Source organism: Stegastes partitus, unplaced genomic scaffold, assembly GCF_000690725.1.
Source record: "Stegastes partitus isolate 25-593 unplaced genomic scaffold, Stegastes_partitus-1.0.2 Scaffold1909, whole genome shotgun sequence".
Classification (NCBI taxonomy): Eukaryota; Metazoa; Chordata; class Actinopteri; family Pomacentridae; genus Stegastes; species Stegastes partitus.
In genome coordinates this window covers 56,388-75,351 of record NW_007579640.1, presented here as the reverse complement: position 1 = coordinate 75,351, position 18,964 = coordinate 56,388, and the positions used below count along the sequence as shown (strand labels likewise).

At 38.3% G+C, this 18,964-nt stretch overlaps 1 protein-coding gene across 1 annotated transcript in view; it reads left to right on the top strand.

Annotated features, from left to right (window-relative positions):
- Positions 1-18,964, top strand: part of LOC103373113 (diacylglycerol kinase zeta-like) — a 74,186-nt gene that overhangs the window by 1,257 nt on the left and 53,965 nt on the right. The gene's annotated exons all lie outside the window — the stretch shown is intronic.

Genomic DNA, 18,964 nt, shown 5'->3' with positions numbered 1-18,964 from the left:
TACTGTTTTTCATTCCCTTTTATTATTATTATTATTATTATTTTGTTTTGTTTTTAAAATACAGTAAAACCATGTAGTTTTATGGGCACGTGTTGTGTTAAAAAAAAATTATGGATTTTTATGTGAATATTATTCATAGTCTTAGTTTTTTTTTATTTTTTCACTCGGCATGTATATTATACTTCTTTATGTGATTTTAGTAGATATTTCCTGCAATGCAACAAAATAGAGAAAATATATGAAATAATAAGTTAAAGGATTATTTACCAGTTTCATTGTTTAATATACACTATTTTTCTTTCAAATAACGGCAAATATTGGTAAAATATTTTTTATTTCACTTCACTGACGTGGAGGTTATTCATGGTTTTGGCTTTTCTTTTAAATGTTAAGATGTAAGTTAACAATTCTTTTCTGTCATTTTACTATATTTTATCTGTCATTTCACAAAACAGAGAAAATCTGTAAAATAACAGTAAATTGTTTTTTTTGTTTTTTTTAATGACATTATTAGTATTACAGACATACATTTTTTTCAGTGTATGTTGTTTACAAATAAAATCCAAGGATCCATCTAATTAGAAAATGATTTTTAAAAAGTGGATAAAATGCCTCAAATAGAAAGCAAATTAAAAGCACAAATAATGAAACATAGCCAGTGGAGCTACCTGTTTTTAAAATCTATATATCCTAAAAAAAAAAAAAAAAAAAAAAAAGCTTAACTGTAATTTTTTAAACCACTTACTGCTAATTTCACAGAATTTCTTTGTTTTGTTAAATCACAGAACATATCTGGCTCTAAAAGATACAGGCCATAACTGTAGATACTGTAGAAATCAAAAGTCAGTATTTTTACAAATGATAATTTATTAATTTACAGTGAGTGACTCTAAACATACACATTTAAAAATATGATTTTATTTTTTACTGTATTTAAATCAGCAACAATATCAATATTCTACAGATATTTGCAGTTTTCAGAATTTTTAAAAAGGTAAATATTTTTTTCTGCTTTGGTAAATCACAGATAATATCGACTGAAGTCACAGGAAAAAAATAGTTTTTATTGCCTGTTTAAAACAACAACAACAACAACAACAACAACAAAACAGGGCAAACGTGTAAATAATATTCACATCAACAATGTGTATTTAGGCAAACAGTCATTTGTTCTTTTACAATGTGTGACCAAAATTACCCCGTTTTACTGGATTCAAATGAGAACAAATATAGTTACTCTGCAGATATTTTCCTGTATTTTCACTGTTCTAACAGTTTTTGGATGTTGTCGTATTCCACGGTTTTATTTTTAACCTTTATTTATTTATTTATTTTGGCATCCTTGCAGCCAGTTTTGTTGTTTTATCTTTTTTCTTTTTTACCAGATTTTTTTTACCAGTGTACTTCACTGGTTTACGACCTCATAATGATTGAATTCCAAAGTCCCTCCATATTTTTCTGTATTTATCACTTGTGCGTGTTGCAGTAAATGTGATTTCTTTGGGTTTTGTTTGCACAAATCGAGACGTTTGATGAAGCCGCCTCAAACCCTTAAAGGCTCTGATGATCATTTTCCGTTGTCTGATGTTTTAAAAGCAATTTGACTTCAGGATTTGCAGCCCGTCAGTGTTTCTGTTTGCAGTTCTAAGCCTGTAAAGCAGCAGCGACGTTGTGAACCTCATGCTGACGTTTCCAGTGAAGCTAAAACTGTAAAAGAATCTGGTTTGATCCAGATCCACCGTCAGAGAAAACAAGATTCACAGACTGAGAGACGACTGTTAACTGCAATATTGAATTAAATATGCAGGAAATACACAAAGTAAATCAACACACAAACACTGTGTGTTCGACAGAAGACAACACACGAGGCTCGATCGATACTGTGAGAAGAAACGGTAGTAGAAGCTGCCAGGAGCTGAACATCCTGCCTTCAGGTTCTGTGCGTTTCATTCATTGATTCAGAGTTCCTGAACCTGCTGCTCTTAAAACCTCTGCACAGGAAGGATGTGATGTCTCAGACAGCAGCTGAAAAACTCTCTGTTCCACAGTCCCTTCGTGTTTCTGAACCTCTGAACGCTTTGCTGAACGGCTGTGGCGCTCATACAGATGTTGTCAGCTGGAGTTTGACCCTGAAATCAAGCTGCTCAATAAAAACGGAGATTCTTTAAATGGATTCTGCTGATAAGCCGCCACTGGTTTGACATTAACACAGTTTTATATTCCCGTTTTGTACCAGCGCTTCAGAGATAAAGTGAATTTTGGTTGTTTGGCAGAGCTCATTGGAAAGTTGTGGTTATTCTGAGTTCTTAAATGTGCAAATCTGCTGCTTTTCTTTGTCTAAAGTGGAACTAAACTGAATATTTAGTGTTGGTCGGACAAAAGAAGACGTTTACAAAGACATCTCTGTTGTCAGCTGGAGTTTGACCCTGAAATCAAACAGCTGCTATAAAAATTGCGATTTTCTCAAATGGACTTCTGGTGGAGTTTATCAGACAAATACCAAAGCCACAGATGGGATGTTTTACATTTGGAAACGGGGCAATGTGTTGGACAGATTATCAAATTTGTCGGTTATGTTATGGACAGTCAGTTAATTATAATAGCAAATAATGAGCAGATAAATGTAGAACATCAGAGTCATCAGCTGCAGCCCCACACCAGAGTCCATTCATATTTCTGCTGTTTTTGCAGATTCATGAACTACATGCGACATCCTGAGGCAGATGTTGACCTTTGAGGGTTTGAAAAATGAAATTATACCCCCTAAAAAGTTTAAATATTTAGTTTTTTCTTAGTTTTCTTATCTGGTGGACAAACTGATGAAGAACCTCGGTCACAAACTTGAAGAACTTTTGTCTAGAACTTCTGCTGCAATCAACAGAAAAATAGTGTTTAAAAAACAGTTTTAAAAATGTAAGTTTCAGGGTCTCAAAAGGTTTTCTGATGTTGTACAAACAAAATGGCATCAATGTTTACAGCGAAATAATGATTCCGCACCAAACTCCATTCAAATTTTAACCATTTTTGCAGTTTAGTCACATATAACCGATTCTTTTTAATATTAAAACGAACAGAATCCTCAGTCTTTTGCTTTTTCTAAAATGTTGTTTTGGAGGTTTTCCACCATTTTCTGGTCTTTTCTAGATCTAGAAGCTAATCGAGAACAAAAATGCCCATTCGCTGCAGCCCTGCACCAGAGCTGCTTCGTATTTTTGCAGCTTTAAGCCTCTGAAGCAGCAGCGACGTTGTGGAGCTCGTACAGATGTTTACAGCTGTTCTAAACGGAATGTAACCTGAGATTTGTTGAACGCATCTCTGGTGATGAAGACTCGAGGCCTGGAATCGATAGTGAAACCTGCCTTTTTCTGTCACTTCTCATCTCTGAGGTTTTCTCAGGAAGACAGATGTCAGAGTTTCCTCCTGCAACAGCTTCTTGTGATTCCTGCAGCTTCTCAGACGTCACACGTGTTCGTTTCTGTGTTTCGTGTTCCAGTAAATTTCGTTTATCGGGGTTTTCATTGGACCGATCGAGATGTTTGTTGAATGTACCTTCAGACTGGATGAAGTTTTATCAACAAACTGATCCAGAATCCTGCAGCTCCAGAGTCCCTTCACATTTTGGCTGTTTTTGAAGTTTAACCTCAACATTAAGTGTTTGATGCACTATAAGGCACAACTTGGACTTCATCTCATTAATTTGACATTTTTAATAATATTTTTGTCTTGTTGCTTTAAAATCTTCACTTATCATAATTTTTAGAAAATTGTTTACATTTTAAAAATTTTTTTTGATTTGTCACGAATATTTTTTTTCAATCATAAGTAACATTTTTTCTTTATTTATTTTAATTCAATGACAGAAACTCTTCCACATACAACCTATATAACAGCTGAGACTTCATTTTACATGAATGCATATTAATTTAATTTTTATTCTTTCGTGTCACGTGTGAAATCTGACCTTAAAATCATGATGTTAAAAATCTTAAATTCTACGTGTCTCATTTAAAAAAATCAACAAAATTAGAAAAGTTGCCCAGAACCAGATTCTGCAAAAAACACAAAATTTTGCTCTGATCGGTGCAAACATGAAGCCAAGAGCGACTCGACTACACAAACAGTCACAGGACAAAAAATCTGAGAGTTCTCAGGTGAACTGCAGGCAGTGCTCAGACAAAGCAGCACTTTTATTCTTATTTTTTAATGATTTCTGTCTTTCTGACTGTGTCGTATTAAGTTCTCTCTCCGTCTTCATGCTTGTTCTGTTTCCACAGAGCTGCAGGACTTTACATTGCAGTAAAAAAAAAATTAGTCCACAGCAAGTAAAAAAGTATCAGGAGCCAGAAAACGCGCAGAAAGCGCCCCGAGTCGGTCGGGGGTTAATTGAGCACAGGAGTCCCAGATGAACGCCGTCTTCCATGACTCGTGTTAATGAGACGTCAGATGATGTTAACATGTTCAGATCCCCGTAGACGCATAGAGGACACGGATCAGGCGTGTTCCTGAGCTCATGTGGACGTCGGCAGCAGCCGGACTTCCTCTTTGATTGGCTGTGAACTCTGAGTAACATCAGTGTGTTTGTTAGTCACCGAGAGCCGACGAACGGCAGTACAGACGCCCCCAATTAACAACAACACAGAGAAGGGCTTCGTTAGGCATAATGGAACAGAAGAGAGCTCCTTTATACGGAAAGACATGTGAAAATATGTAATATAGACATGTAGTAGAAAATAAGAGTATGTACAAGTTACAAGATATACGTGTTATAATTAAAAACAACAAAAAATGATGGTAACTCGAAACTTTAATGTAAAAGATTTTAACAGTTGAAAAGCCAGAATTAAAAATCTGTATTTAAACAAGATAAAAACTTATTGTGTCATTAAAAAATGTTGACTTAAACATCAGACGTTGTATTTGTTCTCTATGGAGGAATTTAAACAGAGAAAGAAAGAAAAAAAGACAAATATGTTGTGTTTGTTTGAATTTTTGTCAAAATAATTCAACTTTTAAAAAATCTTCAATTCAAGTTTAACAAAAATTAAATCACGTTTAACACAAATGTTCCGATGATTGTATGAGCTGAAAAATTGAAGTTACACTTTTGACATTTTTGTCTCATAAAAAGTTCCAAATATAAAGAACAACCGTCTTTTACTGAATTAATTCAATTGGGAAAAAATCTCTAAATTTGAGCTGAGAAAACTCAAACAAAAAAGTTTTATGAGCTGAAAAATCTATTCTATTTTATTCTATCAAAAAAAAAAAAACAACAACAAAAACAAACAACTGTAGTTTTACTTCTCTACAGTACCTAAATAGATACTTCGACATTCATCAGTCTCCTCACATGAACCACAAAACAATTAAAGACTAAATCACATACAGTCAATAAAGTATAAAATAAGTAGAATAAAGAAAAAACAGAAAAAACTGGGGCTCCATCATCCTGGATACATATGACATGATGTTTTTTTCTGTCATATATGTTGGAAAACACACAGAAAAGTTCAGGAGATGACTTGAAAAACTGTATTTAGAAGGAATTCTTCATTTAAGAATAATTGTTGTGTGTGTGTGTGTGTGTGTGTGTTTTTTTTTAGGGGAAGGCAGCTGCATAGAAAATACAAAATCATATTTTAAAAAGAGTTTTTAACCTTTTTCAGGTGGCGTCACACTGACAAAGGCGTCTGAAAACAGCTTTGTGCTTTGGATCTGGCTCAAACATCATCCTATCTGTAGATGAAATATCTCCCAAGGCTGCATGATTCTGACCACAGTTGAGAGAGAAAACTATCGAGAGAAACTATCTGTGTTGTATTTTCACTTTTACATCCACAGAGCGCTGCTTCCTTGTTGTGCTACATTCCTGCTAAAGTACAAATCTACATTAAAATTGACCTAAAACAATCCTCACATTACTTTATTGCATCTCTTAGAGGCTAAATATTCATTAAATTGTACCTTAAACTTATAAGCTGCTTATAAATTGACACTACAGTTTACAGATGTTCCCTGAACGCCTCACATGCAGGCCACAGGAGAAGCTTCTAGTCTCCATCAGTCACTGCAGCCAGACCAAAAAATGAGTTTAAAAAGAGTAAAATAAGATGTTTTAACGTCAGATTTACCTGAAACCAGGTGATTTTTATCAACGTGGACTGTTTTCTACGAGCATTTGAAACACCACCGTCGATGGCGTTCATTTAATGATGAGAAGCCGAAGCTGTGATTAATATTTCATTAATTGTGCTGCCACACAGCTGTTGTGCTTCTCTGGCAACCAAATCTTCCTTTTCATTGTTTATTTCCTGTTCTTCGGTCACGCTGCTGTGCACATGTGCAGCCGGCGTGTCAACAAACTGTTTCACAAATCAAATAGAGTTTTTTAAAAAAAGAAAAAGTTTAAATGAAGAACTCTTACATTTTTTTGTGTAGATCAGTCATGAGAAATAAGAACTGTGTGAGTTTTCTTTTTCTTTTAAGCAGCAAAAACATTCATAACATGATGCGTTTGAATGAATTTGCCTTATTTTCATCACAGTGTCGATGCTGAAACCATCGTGCAGCGTTTCTTAAATTAGTTACGACTTTTTCTCATAGTACTATAGTATCCTGACTGATCAGACTCATTGTCCGTCTTTAACGACACAACGCTGATAATAATTCACATGTTTAAGTTTATTTTACCTCCTTAAAAGCTCCGTTTCCTGTGTTTTAACCGGCTCTGGCCGCTGAGCTCTGCTCTCTCCGATCCTGGGTTTTTGCTCTGCGGTGAATAAAAAGGTAACAAGTGCAGACCCAAGTTCAGTCAGGTGGTTCGTTTAATCTCCCAGCGATCTCCCAGGGTCCTCTAATTATAGCCGCTATTAATGGATTGGCAGAGCAATTAATTAAAAGCGGTCATTTTTAGGGCCTGGTGGGAGAGTTTCACTCCGGAGGAAGGATTCAATCTGCAGATCTCCAAGGACGAGAGGAGGAGAGCGACGAAGGTGGACTCCTCCTCCTCCTCCTCCTCCTCCTCCTCCGTAGATACAGCCAAGGGCATTTATTTTCCTTCTATGAGTCCAAACACGCCGAGCTGGTGGACACCAGAACCCAGCAGTGTGTGAAAAAGGCATTTTATCTTTGAACAACACACCGTTTATCAGAACCAGAAACAAGAAGACACATTTAGTTTTAGACTTTCTGAACTGACTCATCTGTGATGCTTTGTTCTGTCGAGAAAATGAACCAAATCTCAGCTTAAATCAGGAGATTTCATCAAAATCACTGAAATTTTTTGGTGAATCTTTGAAAGAGACACGTAGAGTAAAGTGTTTGCACCACATTCTGTCAGACTAACAAGTCTGCGTCTTTAGGTTGAAGTGCAGGCAGTGTTTCCACAGAGAGACTGAGAGGAAAATAAAACCTACTGGATCAATAGAACGAGTGCAGCGTGGCTATAAAACAGTAAACAGGAGAGAACTGCTCCACAGCTTAGGAGGATTTTAAAGCACTCACTTTGAAGTTAAGGTAAAATGTCTGTAGGTCCTCAAACACATGAATAATTTGAGTTTTTGCTGGAAAAGAATCTCCCCAAATGATCGGATTCACTTTCAGGATGGTGAAAAATGTCAAAAACAACATCTTCAGATCAAAGATATTCAGTTTACTGTCACAGAGGAGGAAAGACAGCAACATAAATCCACGTTTAAGAAACTGAAATCACAGAATTTGTCATTTAAAAAACAAACAGAAATTACTCCTTAATCGATGATAGAAATACAACAACAACAAATATTGCTGATAATAGTCGACAACCACGATGCATTGATTGATTCTTCCAGCTCCTCTGTGAGGCTGTAAACAGAATGTTAATGACAGGTTTTATTAAATATCCTGATATGAGACAACAGGCGTTTGTTTTGAGCCACTGAACCCTAATATCCCGTTATTGATGCACTGAGTTTGAACATATGTGACACAAAATGCATTTCATGGATGTCACACAGTAAAAACTCATTAAAAAAAAAAAACAGTTTATAACCAAGTTTTTCAAAGATTTATGATGTAACAGATTTTCAGAGTTTTGTTAAATTACAGATAATATCTTGTAAACTTTTTAAATTAATGAATTAATTTATTTATTTATTTGCAAAGCATTACTTTAGATGTTAAATTTTTTTTTTTTTTAAAAAAAGAAAAACTAAAATTGCAGAAAAAGAACTGATTTACATTTTGACTGTAAAAAAAAATAAACAACAGATCAAAACTGTAAATAATGTTAAATGTGAAACCCTAAAATTACAGTTTTTAATGTATTCAAATCAGCTAAAAAACAAAAAAAATCCTTATTTTACAGATAATTACAGTTGTTGTCACCGTTTTTTAAATTTATTTTTATTTTTTGAACATTACAGTATTTCAACATATTTTTTCTGGCATTTTTTCCAAATGTATTAATTTAGTTTTTATAATTTTTTTATTATTTTTCATAGAGTTGTGGAGAGAGATAGGAAAAGGTGGAGAAGTGACCTGCAGCAGACGCCCATGAGCGGGATTCGAACTCACAACCACTGTGTTGGGGAACTGAAGCCCCTGTTCATGGGTCGCTGTCTGATCCAGTTGAGCTACCGGGCCAGTGTATTTATTTATTTTTTTAAATCAGCTCTGCCCTCTTTTGGTAAAACCACATTTGCCTGTTTATTGAAGAAAGTGATGCAGAGGTGGATGTTCATGTCGTGGTGGAGTTTAGGAGGTTAAAGTTCTGTTAATGTAAAGAGAATACAGATGTGGAGCTGCAGCGGAGCAGCAGAACCGCTGTGATTCCTCCTTCAGGCCCGACACTAAACCAGCAGCAGCAGCAGCAGCAGCAGAGCGACTCCTGCTGCTGTAAGCTGATCTGATTGATCGGGCAGATGACTAATTGTCGGTCAGGATGACGAGTGGACCTGCTGCCTCCCTCTGACCTGATTAGAGCTGCAGCTCCTCGGCTTCGGTCTCTGGAGTCCGTCCGTCCGTCACGTCGGACTTGGTTCAGCAGGAACCTCTGAGATGAAGCCGTGATCCTGTTTGGTCTGGTTCTGCTGCTGATGTGGTTCAGATGAAGACGATGGTTCATCTGGAGCAGGTTTCATCAGGCTGAAGCAGTTTGTGTCTGTTTGTAGTTGTTCTGCATCTATGTAGTTGCAGTAGTTTTGCATCTTTGTTGTTGTTCTGCATCTTTGTTGTTGTTGTTTTGAGTTGCTCTGTAGTCAGTTTATGTCTCTTTGTAGTTGTTTTGTGTCTTTGTTGTCATTCTGCATCTTTTTGTAGTTGTTTTGCATCTTTGTTGTTGTTGTTTTGAGTTGCATTATAATCCATTTATGTCTCTTTGTAGTTGTTTTGTGTCTCTTTGCAGCCATCTTGTGTTGTTTGTAGTCATTTTGCATCTCTTTGTGCTCGTTTTGCGTGTCTGTGTAGTAGTTGTGCGTCTCTTTCTGGTAGTGTTGTGTGTCTTTGTGGTCATTTTGTGCCTCTTTGTAGTCATTTTATCTTTTTGTAGACATTTTGTTTCATGTTGTAGTCCTTTTGCGTCTCTTTGTTTTAGTTTTTCCATCTTTTTGTGCTCACTTTGCGTGTCTTTGTTGTAGTTTTGTGTAACTTTGTCGTGGTCTGAGTGTCTTTGTTGTCATTTTGTGTAGCTTTGCAGTTGTGTTGTGTCTCTTGGTGGCAGTTTTTCTGTCACTTTGTTGTCATTTCTCATTACTTTGTAATTGTTTTGTCTCGTTAGGATCATTTTGTATCTCTCGCCGCTTTGTGTGACTTTGTAGTGTTTTTGTGTTGCATAGTTGTTTTTTCACATTTATTTAATTTGTGTAACTGTCAAGACTCTCCGTAGTCAGGAACATGATCCAGGTGTGTGTCTGCATGTTGAGCAGCTTTTAACTAAACATTTAGCAAATCAGTGAAATAAACAAATGAAAGCTGATTTCATCCAGTTTGTTGAGCTCAACAAGCGTCTCTAAATAACTTGATTTGATAAATTCAGTAAATCATCTATTGATCCTTTAATCAGCTGAACTCAGAGGCGTGTGTGTGTGTGTGTGTGTGTGTGTGTGTGTGTGTGTGTGTGCTGTTCCTGTATGAGTGGGGTGGACAAAATACTGGAAACGCGTGTTCAGTCCAGCACCTGTCGGAGGAGTCGGTGTTCTTATCTGAGGAACAAACATTGCTGCGGGGCTTTTTTACAGATTCCAAAGTTGTTTTTTCTCAATATTTCGAGTTAAAAAAACAAGACCGATGTTTTAGAAAGACTCCGCTTACTTGTGCCGTCATCATATTTCAGATTAAATAACTAAATCTCCAGATGAACATATGATCTTATAAAAGACACACACTGCCGTCGGTACACTTATACACAGAAACCGACACGTTCCAGACATTAAAGGCATTTTTTTTTCAGCCTGACTTGATTTACGTCTATAAATGAAGGTGAGTGAGACGTTATTTGTCATTTTTTAAAACTTAGACTCACGAAGAACGTTTCTGTGATTACACCGAGCAGTCAGTGTTTCCATCTGCAGCTCCGACTCCCCGTTTGGTTATTTTGACTTTCCGTCAGACTGTTGACACCGCTAACAGCTAATTCTCAAAGGTCACACATTTAATTTAACATGTCGATCAACAGGCGATAAACACACCAGCTGCTAATGTCCCGTACTGAGAACACACTTTGGCTGCACGGCTGGTTTACGAGCAAAACAGAAGGTCGTCGTCACGGTTTTACTTTTGTTTTGTGGCTCTTCGAAGACGTGAAGAGTTCATTTGCAAAAACAGATATCTTCACAGACCTTCAGAAAACCCACTTTTCAATATCAATCACACTTAAGTTATCTCTATTTTTGTCATTTCTACTGAGTCACATCCACTCAACTTCAGTTTGATTGATATTATCTCGAGCAAACAACAACAAAGTAAGTTTTCTGAAAATCTACAAAACTGGAATCATCTGTTTTTGCAAATGAACTCATATTTTGCATTGTTTTTTTGGTTGTTTTATATCTTTTTGATGCCGTTTTGCATCTCGTTTTAGTCATTTTGCGTCTCTTTGGGGTTGTTTTGTGGCTCGTTGTGGTTGTTTTGCATCTCTTGGTGGTCATTTTATTGATTGTGTCGGTACAGAGTGTCTGGCTCAGAGGTCCTCACCCTGTACGCCGACATTATCTTGGACATCTCGGACACTTGAGCATCGTTTTTTTAAAATCATTTATCGTGCCAAACCTCATCCGTCACACAGGCTTTAGCTGTTCTCGTTGCTCCATCATTGACCTCAGAAACATCATCTACAGGAGTCCCGTCCTCAAATCTTAACCGAATAACGAGGAAAGCTGTGACAGAAAACATCAATTGAAGCTGCTTTTATTCACGAGGTTTGTTTGTGGAGATAAAAGCTGAACTGTGGCAGTAAATGAGAAGAAGAAGTTCAACCTGCTTTGAAGTGAGTGCAAATCAGCTCACAAGTGTTTCTGAATAGCTTCATTTAATCGGCTGAGCTCAGAGAGGTGCTGTGTGACCTCATCGCTGTAAACGGGGTGGACAGAATAATAGAAACAGTTCAACACCACCAGAAACTACAACCTCCAGAAGCATCAAACAGGTAGGGTTTATTCGTTTATTAGCAAGTGTAACTAATAAACTAAATTAGTGTTTGATATGCAAAACAAACGATGGACGTGTGTGTGCAGTAGCTGTATCATAAAGTATTATTTATTGTCGTAAATGGACTTAAAGCAGAGCTACAGCACACATTTTAACCTGCTTTTAACCCAACCTCAGTATAAACGTATTCACTCTAACCTTCAGCTAACCTTAAACCAACTTAAAAGGTGACTAGTTCCTGTTTTTTTTGTCCCTGCGAGGAAGCAGAGTGCTCCTGGTGTGACTATGTAAACTGATTAATGTCCCCACAACATTAATAAGTACAAGTGGAGACGCTCACACGCTCAGATCGGGTGTTTCGGCGTGAACTCGACTCTCCGGTCTCTTGTTGCGTTTGGCTGCAGCCCGACACTGACCCAGGCCACGCCCCCGTCTGTGATGTCACCACAGGTCTTTCACCTCTGACAGATGATGGAAAACACCTGCCGTGACGTCACCACTGGAGGCGGCCTGCAGGGTTGAAATGACCTGGAGGGGATTTTTTATTTCTGTTTTATTATTCCCTGAGTCGAGTCTGTCAGGTAGATCTCCTTTAATGCAAGTTTGGCTGAAAGCTAAAACCTCTGGTGCTTCTGCCACATGTGGCTGCAAAAAAGTGCAGAAATGTAAACAATAACAACAACAATAATAATTATAATAAAACATATGGGCTCTGTTTAGTGTGTGTGGATCAGTTCTACCTTCAGCCTCACTGACCCGGAGACCCCTCACTTGAAGGATCAATGAAGCTTTTTTTGGTTTTTGGATTAAATCTCAACAGAAATCAGTTCATTTTAATGTTGTTTTGTGTCTGACAGACTTGAAGTGAGAAACTGAGGCTTTGTGTTGCTAAATGCAGCTAATGTGCCTCCTTTGAATGTTTATGTGTCGAGTTATCGGCTCAGACTGACGCTTCAATCACGTCATCGACACGATTCTCACGATTAACATTGAAAACTTCAAGGAATTTTTCTGCAAATGACTTGAAAATCTCTATTTGGAAAGAATTAGTTATTCTGGAATGATTGTTTTGATGTTGTCGGCGAGTGCATCCGCATAGAAAGCAAAAAGTAATTTAATAAAATAGCAGCTTGGATCCTTTTTGTTATGGTGTGGCGATGGCAAAGGCATCGATTGAAATGGTCAAACTAATGCAGAACCCTGCAGACAGTCTGTTTTTGGTATAATCATCCTTTCTGTAGCTGAAATATTTCCACACAACTGACCACAGCTGCATGATTATGATGAAAATCATGAACCCAAGTTACTGCCATCACGATTATTCATATATTTTAGAGACTAACATATTTTTACTGTACTTCTATTTTGTGTTACATTCCTACTAATGTACAAACATCTGTCTCTTAAAGGCTGGATATGAATTAAAATGTACCCAAAATGCTTCACTTGCTGAGCATCTGTTTGTCAATAGACACTGCAAATTACAGATGTTCCCTAAACGCCTCACGATGCTTATACTCAGGTGTGCACGGAGAAGCTTCTAGTCTCCACTCGGTTACTACAGTGAGACCAAGAAGTGGTTTAAAAAGAGTGAAATAAGGCGTTTTAATATCAGATTTACCTGAAAACAGGTGCATTCATCTACACGGGCTGTTTTCTTTGAGCATTTTAAACATCAGCATCACAGTGGATCATGTTTGTTTAATTATGAGTGGCAAAAATCAGGATTAATATCCCGTCACCTGTGCAGACCGACAGCTGATGTGTTTATTGCACTTTCACGTTTAATGTAGGAGCTGCTTTCTCTTCCATGTTCTGCTACATTCCTGCTAATGCATCAAAATAAGGCTTAAAATGAATTAATTCAGAGCATCTCCTTGAGGATAAATATGAATTTAATTCTACTCCTCGCTGGCTGAACATCTGCTTATCAATAGACAATACGATTCACTGATGTTCCCTAAACGCCTCACATGCATCAGTTGAAGCAAACTAGTTGGAAATACTCAGAGAAGCTTCTAGTCTCTGCTGAGTTCCCAAAAACAGGCCAAAAATGTGAAGAGTGAAGTATTTCTGATAGTTGTCATGTCAGGTTTACCTGAAAACAGGTGATTGCATCTACATGGGCTGATTTTTTATGAGCATTTTGTAAATCGGTATCACAGTCTGTCATTTTAATTTAATATTAAAAAGCCAAAAATCATGATTAATGTTCCATTAACTGTAAAAATGTTTTTTTTTCTTAAAAAAGTTGCAGCAGGATGTGTGTGAGTTAACCTGCTTCCCTTTACACCAGCTTTACTTAAAATATTCACAGAGCTGTTAGTAGTTTTCTGTAGTATTCATATATTTTGGACTCGTTGTCCTTTTTTACAGCTGATACTTTTACTACAAAAGCTGATAATACTCTTGTGAGTGTTTTAAGGTGCCGTGCAGGTATTTTTCCTGAAGTTAAAGGTCAGAATACTGTGTTTTAAACTGACTTTTGCTGCTGAGCTGAAGTTGTGTCGATCACACACGTTGTAATGTTGATGCTAAAACGATACTTCATGGGTTTTTTTTGGTACTTTTAGTGAAGTAAAGCATCTGATTAGTTCTTCCGCTGCTGTGTACAGAAAGTAGAATCACAGTTCAAACAGAGAAAGATAAACACATAGATATTCCTCTATTTATGTATAAACAGGCCCCCGACTCGCTTTATTTTGATTTAAGGTTAAATCACTTATGTGAAGTTACTGTTTATAGACACGGACGGGAATTAAAGTGATCCCCAGAACTGTGCATCAGCTGGACTTTTATTATTTTTAGTTTAGCAAAACAGTCCCGACTCCAGCTCGGCGTTTCAGCTTTCGGCCGCATCGCGCCGTCCTCATCTGTTGTCATGGCGACGCATCTGTTTACATGAACTCGGCCGCCGAAGTTAAAATAACCGTGTGATGCTGTGCAGAGGAGATAGAGTGTGTGTGTGTGTGTGTGTGTGTGTGTGTGTGTGTGTGTGTGTGTGTGTAATGCAGTCAGGACCCAGGGATTACACAGACCCATTTCCTGCAGCTATCTTTGTCACTCGCTGCCCTGTTTCTATAAATAGTCCGGTCCACGAGGAGCACCGAGGCTCTGAGGGAGGAAGAGGAGGAGGAGGAGATGAAAAGGTGGAGGAGGATGGCATGGAGTAGAAGAGAAGGAAGAGGAGGATGAGGAGTTGGAGTATGAGGAGGAGGAAGAAGAAAGGAGAGGAGTTGAGGATGACCTGGATTATTAAGAGCAGGAGATGAATGAAGAGGAGGTGGAGGAGGGTCAAGAGGAGGTCGAGGAAGAAGAGGAGGAAGAGGATGTGCAGGAGTAGGAGAGGAGGACGAGGAGGAGGAAGAAGAAAGAGGGGGTGAAGAGTTGTAGTAGAAGAGGAGGAGAAAGAGGCGGACGAGAAAATGAGGAGCTGGATTATGAGTAGGAAGAATAGGATGGTTAGGTGCATGAAGAGGAAGAGGAGGGTCAGGAGGAGCAAGAGGAGGAGGAAGACAGAAAGAAAAGACGGAAATACATGGATTGTTGGGAAGAAGAGGAGGAGGAGGAGTGTATAGAAAAGAGGAGAGAGATGATGAGAAAGAGGAGAAGGAAGAAAAGGATCGGCAGGAGGAGGAGAAGAGGAGGAAGAAGGATGACCTGGATTATTAAGAGGAGGAGGAGGAACGTTGTGTGGAGCAGAGGAAGAGGAGAACCTAAAAGAGGAGATGAGGAGTTGGAAGATGAAAAGGAGGAACAAGAGGAGGAAGATTGTGTGAAGGAGGAAGAGGAGGACAAAGAGAGGGGGTGAGGAGAAAGAAGTCAGGAGGAGGAAGACGAGGTGGAGGAAGAAGAAGAAGGAAAGAGAGGAGGACGAGGACGGCCTGGATTATTAGGGAAGGAGGAGGGTGAAGAGGAGGCGCAGGACTGCCAGGAGGAGGAAGAGTAGGAGGATTGTATGGAGTAGAAGATGATGATGAGGAGGGTCAGGAGGAGGTCGAAGAAGAAAGGAGAGGATGAAGATGGCCTGGATTATTAAGAGGAGGAGGAGAGTGAAGAAAAGGTAGAGGAGGGTCAGGAGGAGGAGGAAGAGGAGGTTGATAAAGAAGAACAAGAGGAGGACTGTGTGGAAAAGAGAAGAACAAGACAGAAAGAGATGAAGAGGAGGAGGAGGAAGAGGAGGAGGAAAGTCAGGAGAAAGAGGAGGGAAGGGAGTTGGATGAGGAGGAGGAAGACGAGGTTCAGGATTATTAAGAGGAGGTAGAGGAGGCTGATAAAAGAGATGAAGAAGAGGATTGTGTGGAGTAGAAGATGAGGAGGAAGAGGAGGACAAAAAAAGAGGAGGGTTAGGAATACGAGGAGGAGGAGGGCCTGGATTATTAAGAGGAGGAGGACTGTGTGAAAAAGAGGAGAACAAGAAAGAGATGACGAGGAAGAGGAAGGGGAGGAGTTGGAATGGGCTTCTGAGGGAGGAAAAAGAAGAGGAGGTAGAGGAGGTTCAGGAGAAGGAAGAGATGAAGAGAAAGAGGAGAGGATTGTAGAGAGAAGAGGATGAGGAGGACGAGAGAGAGGAGAGTGAAGAGCTGGAAGATGAAGATGAAGAGGAAGAGGAAGAGGCAGGCCAGGAGGACGATGATTATGATGATGATGATGAAGAGGATGAAGAGGATGAAGAGGAGGAGGGAGTAGGAGGACGTCCTGAATTGTACAGAGGATGAGGAGGAGTGAAGAAGAAGAGAGAGAGTAGGAGGTCACAGGAATGATGATGAGGATGATGTGATATCAGATATAAGAATCATCATCATCATCATCATCATCATCATCATCATCATCATTGAGCCAATCAGAGGCCTGAGCTGCTGTGATGTCACAGTCTGTAGTTTCCTGTTTAAACACAGTTTTACTCGTTTATGTGTCAAATGAAGCAGAAGTTACCGGAAGCGGCTGCAGCTGGTTTGGTTCCTGCACCGACGGGATGGAGCCACACGGTGGCAGCAGAGACACGAGCTGCACCGTCACTGATATGATTATGATCCAGCCGATCAGGGCCTTAACCAGCTTTTACTGAGCTGAATAATGAGTTTACAGCTGCTGATCCTGGGTCAGTTTACCGGCCGTGAAAGCCGAGCGGCTCCCCGCAGCTGCTGTTGTTTAAGGGGAATCCAATATGGAGGAATTAAGAATTAAACAGCGGCTGAAACCAGCAGGATCCACACACTGGCTCCACTGGTTCCTTCTGTTTGGATTTAAACTGAACATCTGCACACGATAAATACGAGCTGTGATGCTGGTTTCCAGATGTTTGTCTTTATTCTGGGACTGATAGATCCCTGTTTATCTCATGCTGACTGTTTTTGGACTGTTGACCTTCATCCTGCAACACTTTTAACACGTAAAAACTATTAAAAAACTAATATTTTATAAAGAAAGTTTGCATATTGTGTAAAATACAATACACAATACACAATTTGGTAATATGTCAGTCATTTCCAGTGACATTATCTGGATTATATGAAGAAAACCTGTATGTCTACTTCAAAATTAAGTGACTGGGAGCCAAAATTATCTTTAACCTTCTGAACTCCGAGTATTGTCCATTTTTTTTTGCTCCTGTGACATTTTTACTCACTGTGGGTTCATTTTTTATTGCAATATAAACTCAGAAATGTCTTCTGTGCAGCATGACACAGTTAGAATACCATAAATCATTAAAAAAGAAAGACGAAAAGGAAACTTCTTTGAATATTTATTTGCAAAATGCAGCCACCAGCATTGTTCTGTCAACACAACTCTATAAAATTATATTTACAGTTTAAACACAATCAGTAAATTAGAATTTGTATGTTGCATCAATAGATTTAATTAAGTGTTGAGAGACAGTATGACACATGACAGTGCTATAAATCATACAGAAAGAAAAGAAAAAACTTTCATTTATTGATCCACTAGACTGCCTGCAGTTCAGCGTGAAAACAGAAACTGGTACGAACACTTTACTTTTGAAAAAGATTCAAATAAGACATGAAGAATAAAGTGATTTTGATCAAATATCACAATTTCAGCTTAGATTAATTTTCCTGATAGAGCTGCACATGATATGTTCAAGGACCATCAGAAAGTTGAAAATCAGACAATTTGTTCATGTTGTTACAGTTTCTGGCTGATAAATTGTCATTTTGGAGATTTTTTTCTTAAAAGTTAAACCTTACCAGCATTGTTTGAAGTCCAGAAGGTTGAAGCAAGTTTATGATTTCTGCATTAAACCCATTTATCCACTAATAAAATTCAGTGGACACAAGTTTTAAAGGTGGAGCTGCAATGATTGATCAGTTGTTTGATGTAGTTATTAGATTTTCAGGTTTCCGGCTAATAAATGGTGTCATTTTGGTGTTTTTTTCTTCTTCTTCTTTTAGGAAATCTTTTAGGGTTCATCAGGTTCTGCTTTCTGAAACCCAATTTACTTACCATGAACTTCAGTGCATATATTTCATTTAAGTAGATTCTATTCTGTCTTTTGCAGTTTTCTGTGTGAACTTCTTCGAGCTGACTCCTGCTCAGTCTTGAAGTTTACTGATTATTTAAACTCTAAAACCAGCGGCTGAAGGCTGCAGGATAAATGAAGTGCAGTTTAAAAAAAGTCCCAACATTTTGCTGCGAAAGCGTAAAAAGAAAACGAGTCGTACGTTCTCCTTCTAATCCTGGAGGAGGTGAACTCTGAGCAGGTCGGAGATCCAACCAGAGCTGCTGATCTTTTAAGCTGCTTCCAGGTTTCAAATCTGTCTCCTAATTTAAACGTACCAGCTCAGCGCTGCCGGCTTTCACCGCTCAGAGTCGACCTTTGGGGGGAGACAGCGTACAGCGGTGAGCTCCATGGAGCCGCTACAGTGAAAGAACAAGGCTGAGTCGCCTTATTAGAAATCTGTCCGTTTACCTGTTATTACTGACTATTCTGACTAAACAGAAAACAAAACTCAGCCTGTTAAGTCTTGGCTACACTAATAACATCCAGCATATGAGAGGATTTGCAGCGTTTTCTTGTGTAATATGAACATAAACAGAATATTTTGGGGGTTTTAGGAAACCGATGAGCGTTTTTCTTCTTTTAAACTGATTATGCAATAATTAAGTTCCAACTTGTTTGACCACATTATTTAAAATAAATATTTGTGTGGTACGTATACTTAGTTTCCATCAGTGTAAGCGCAGGTTTTAAGGTTTGCAAAATTAAACCTTAATGTTATTCTGGTAGAGGAGGGACTTGAAATTCTTTAATAAAAAGTTATTAAGCTGATCTCAATAAGTTACCTCAACTTTAGTTAATGCAGAAATTTGACTTTAAATT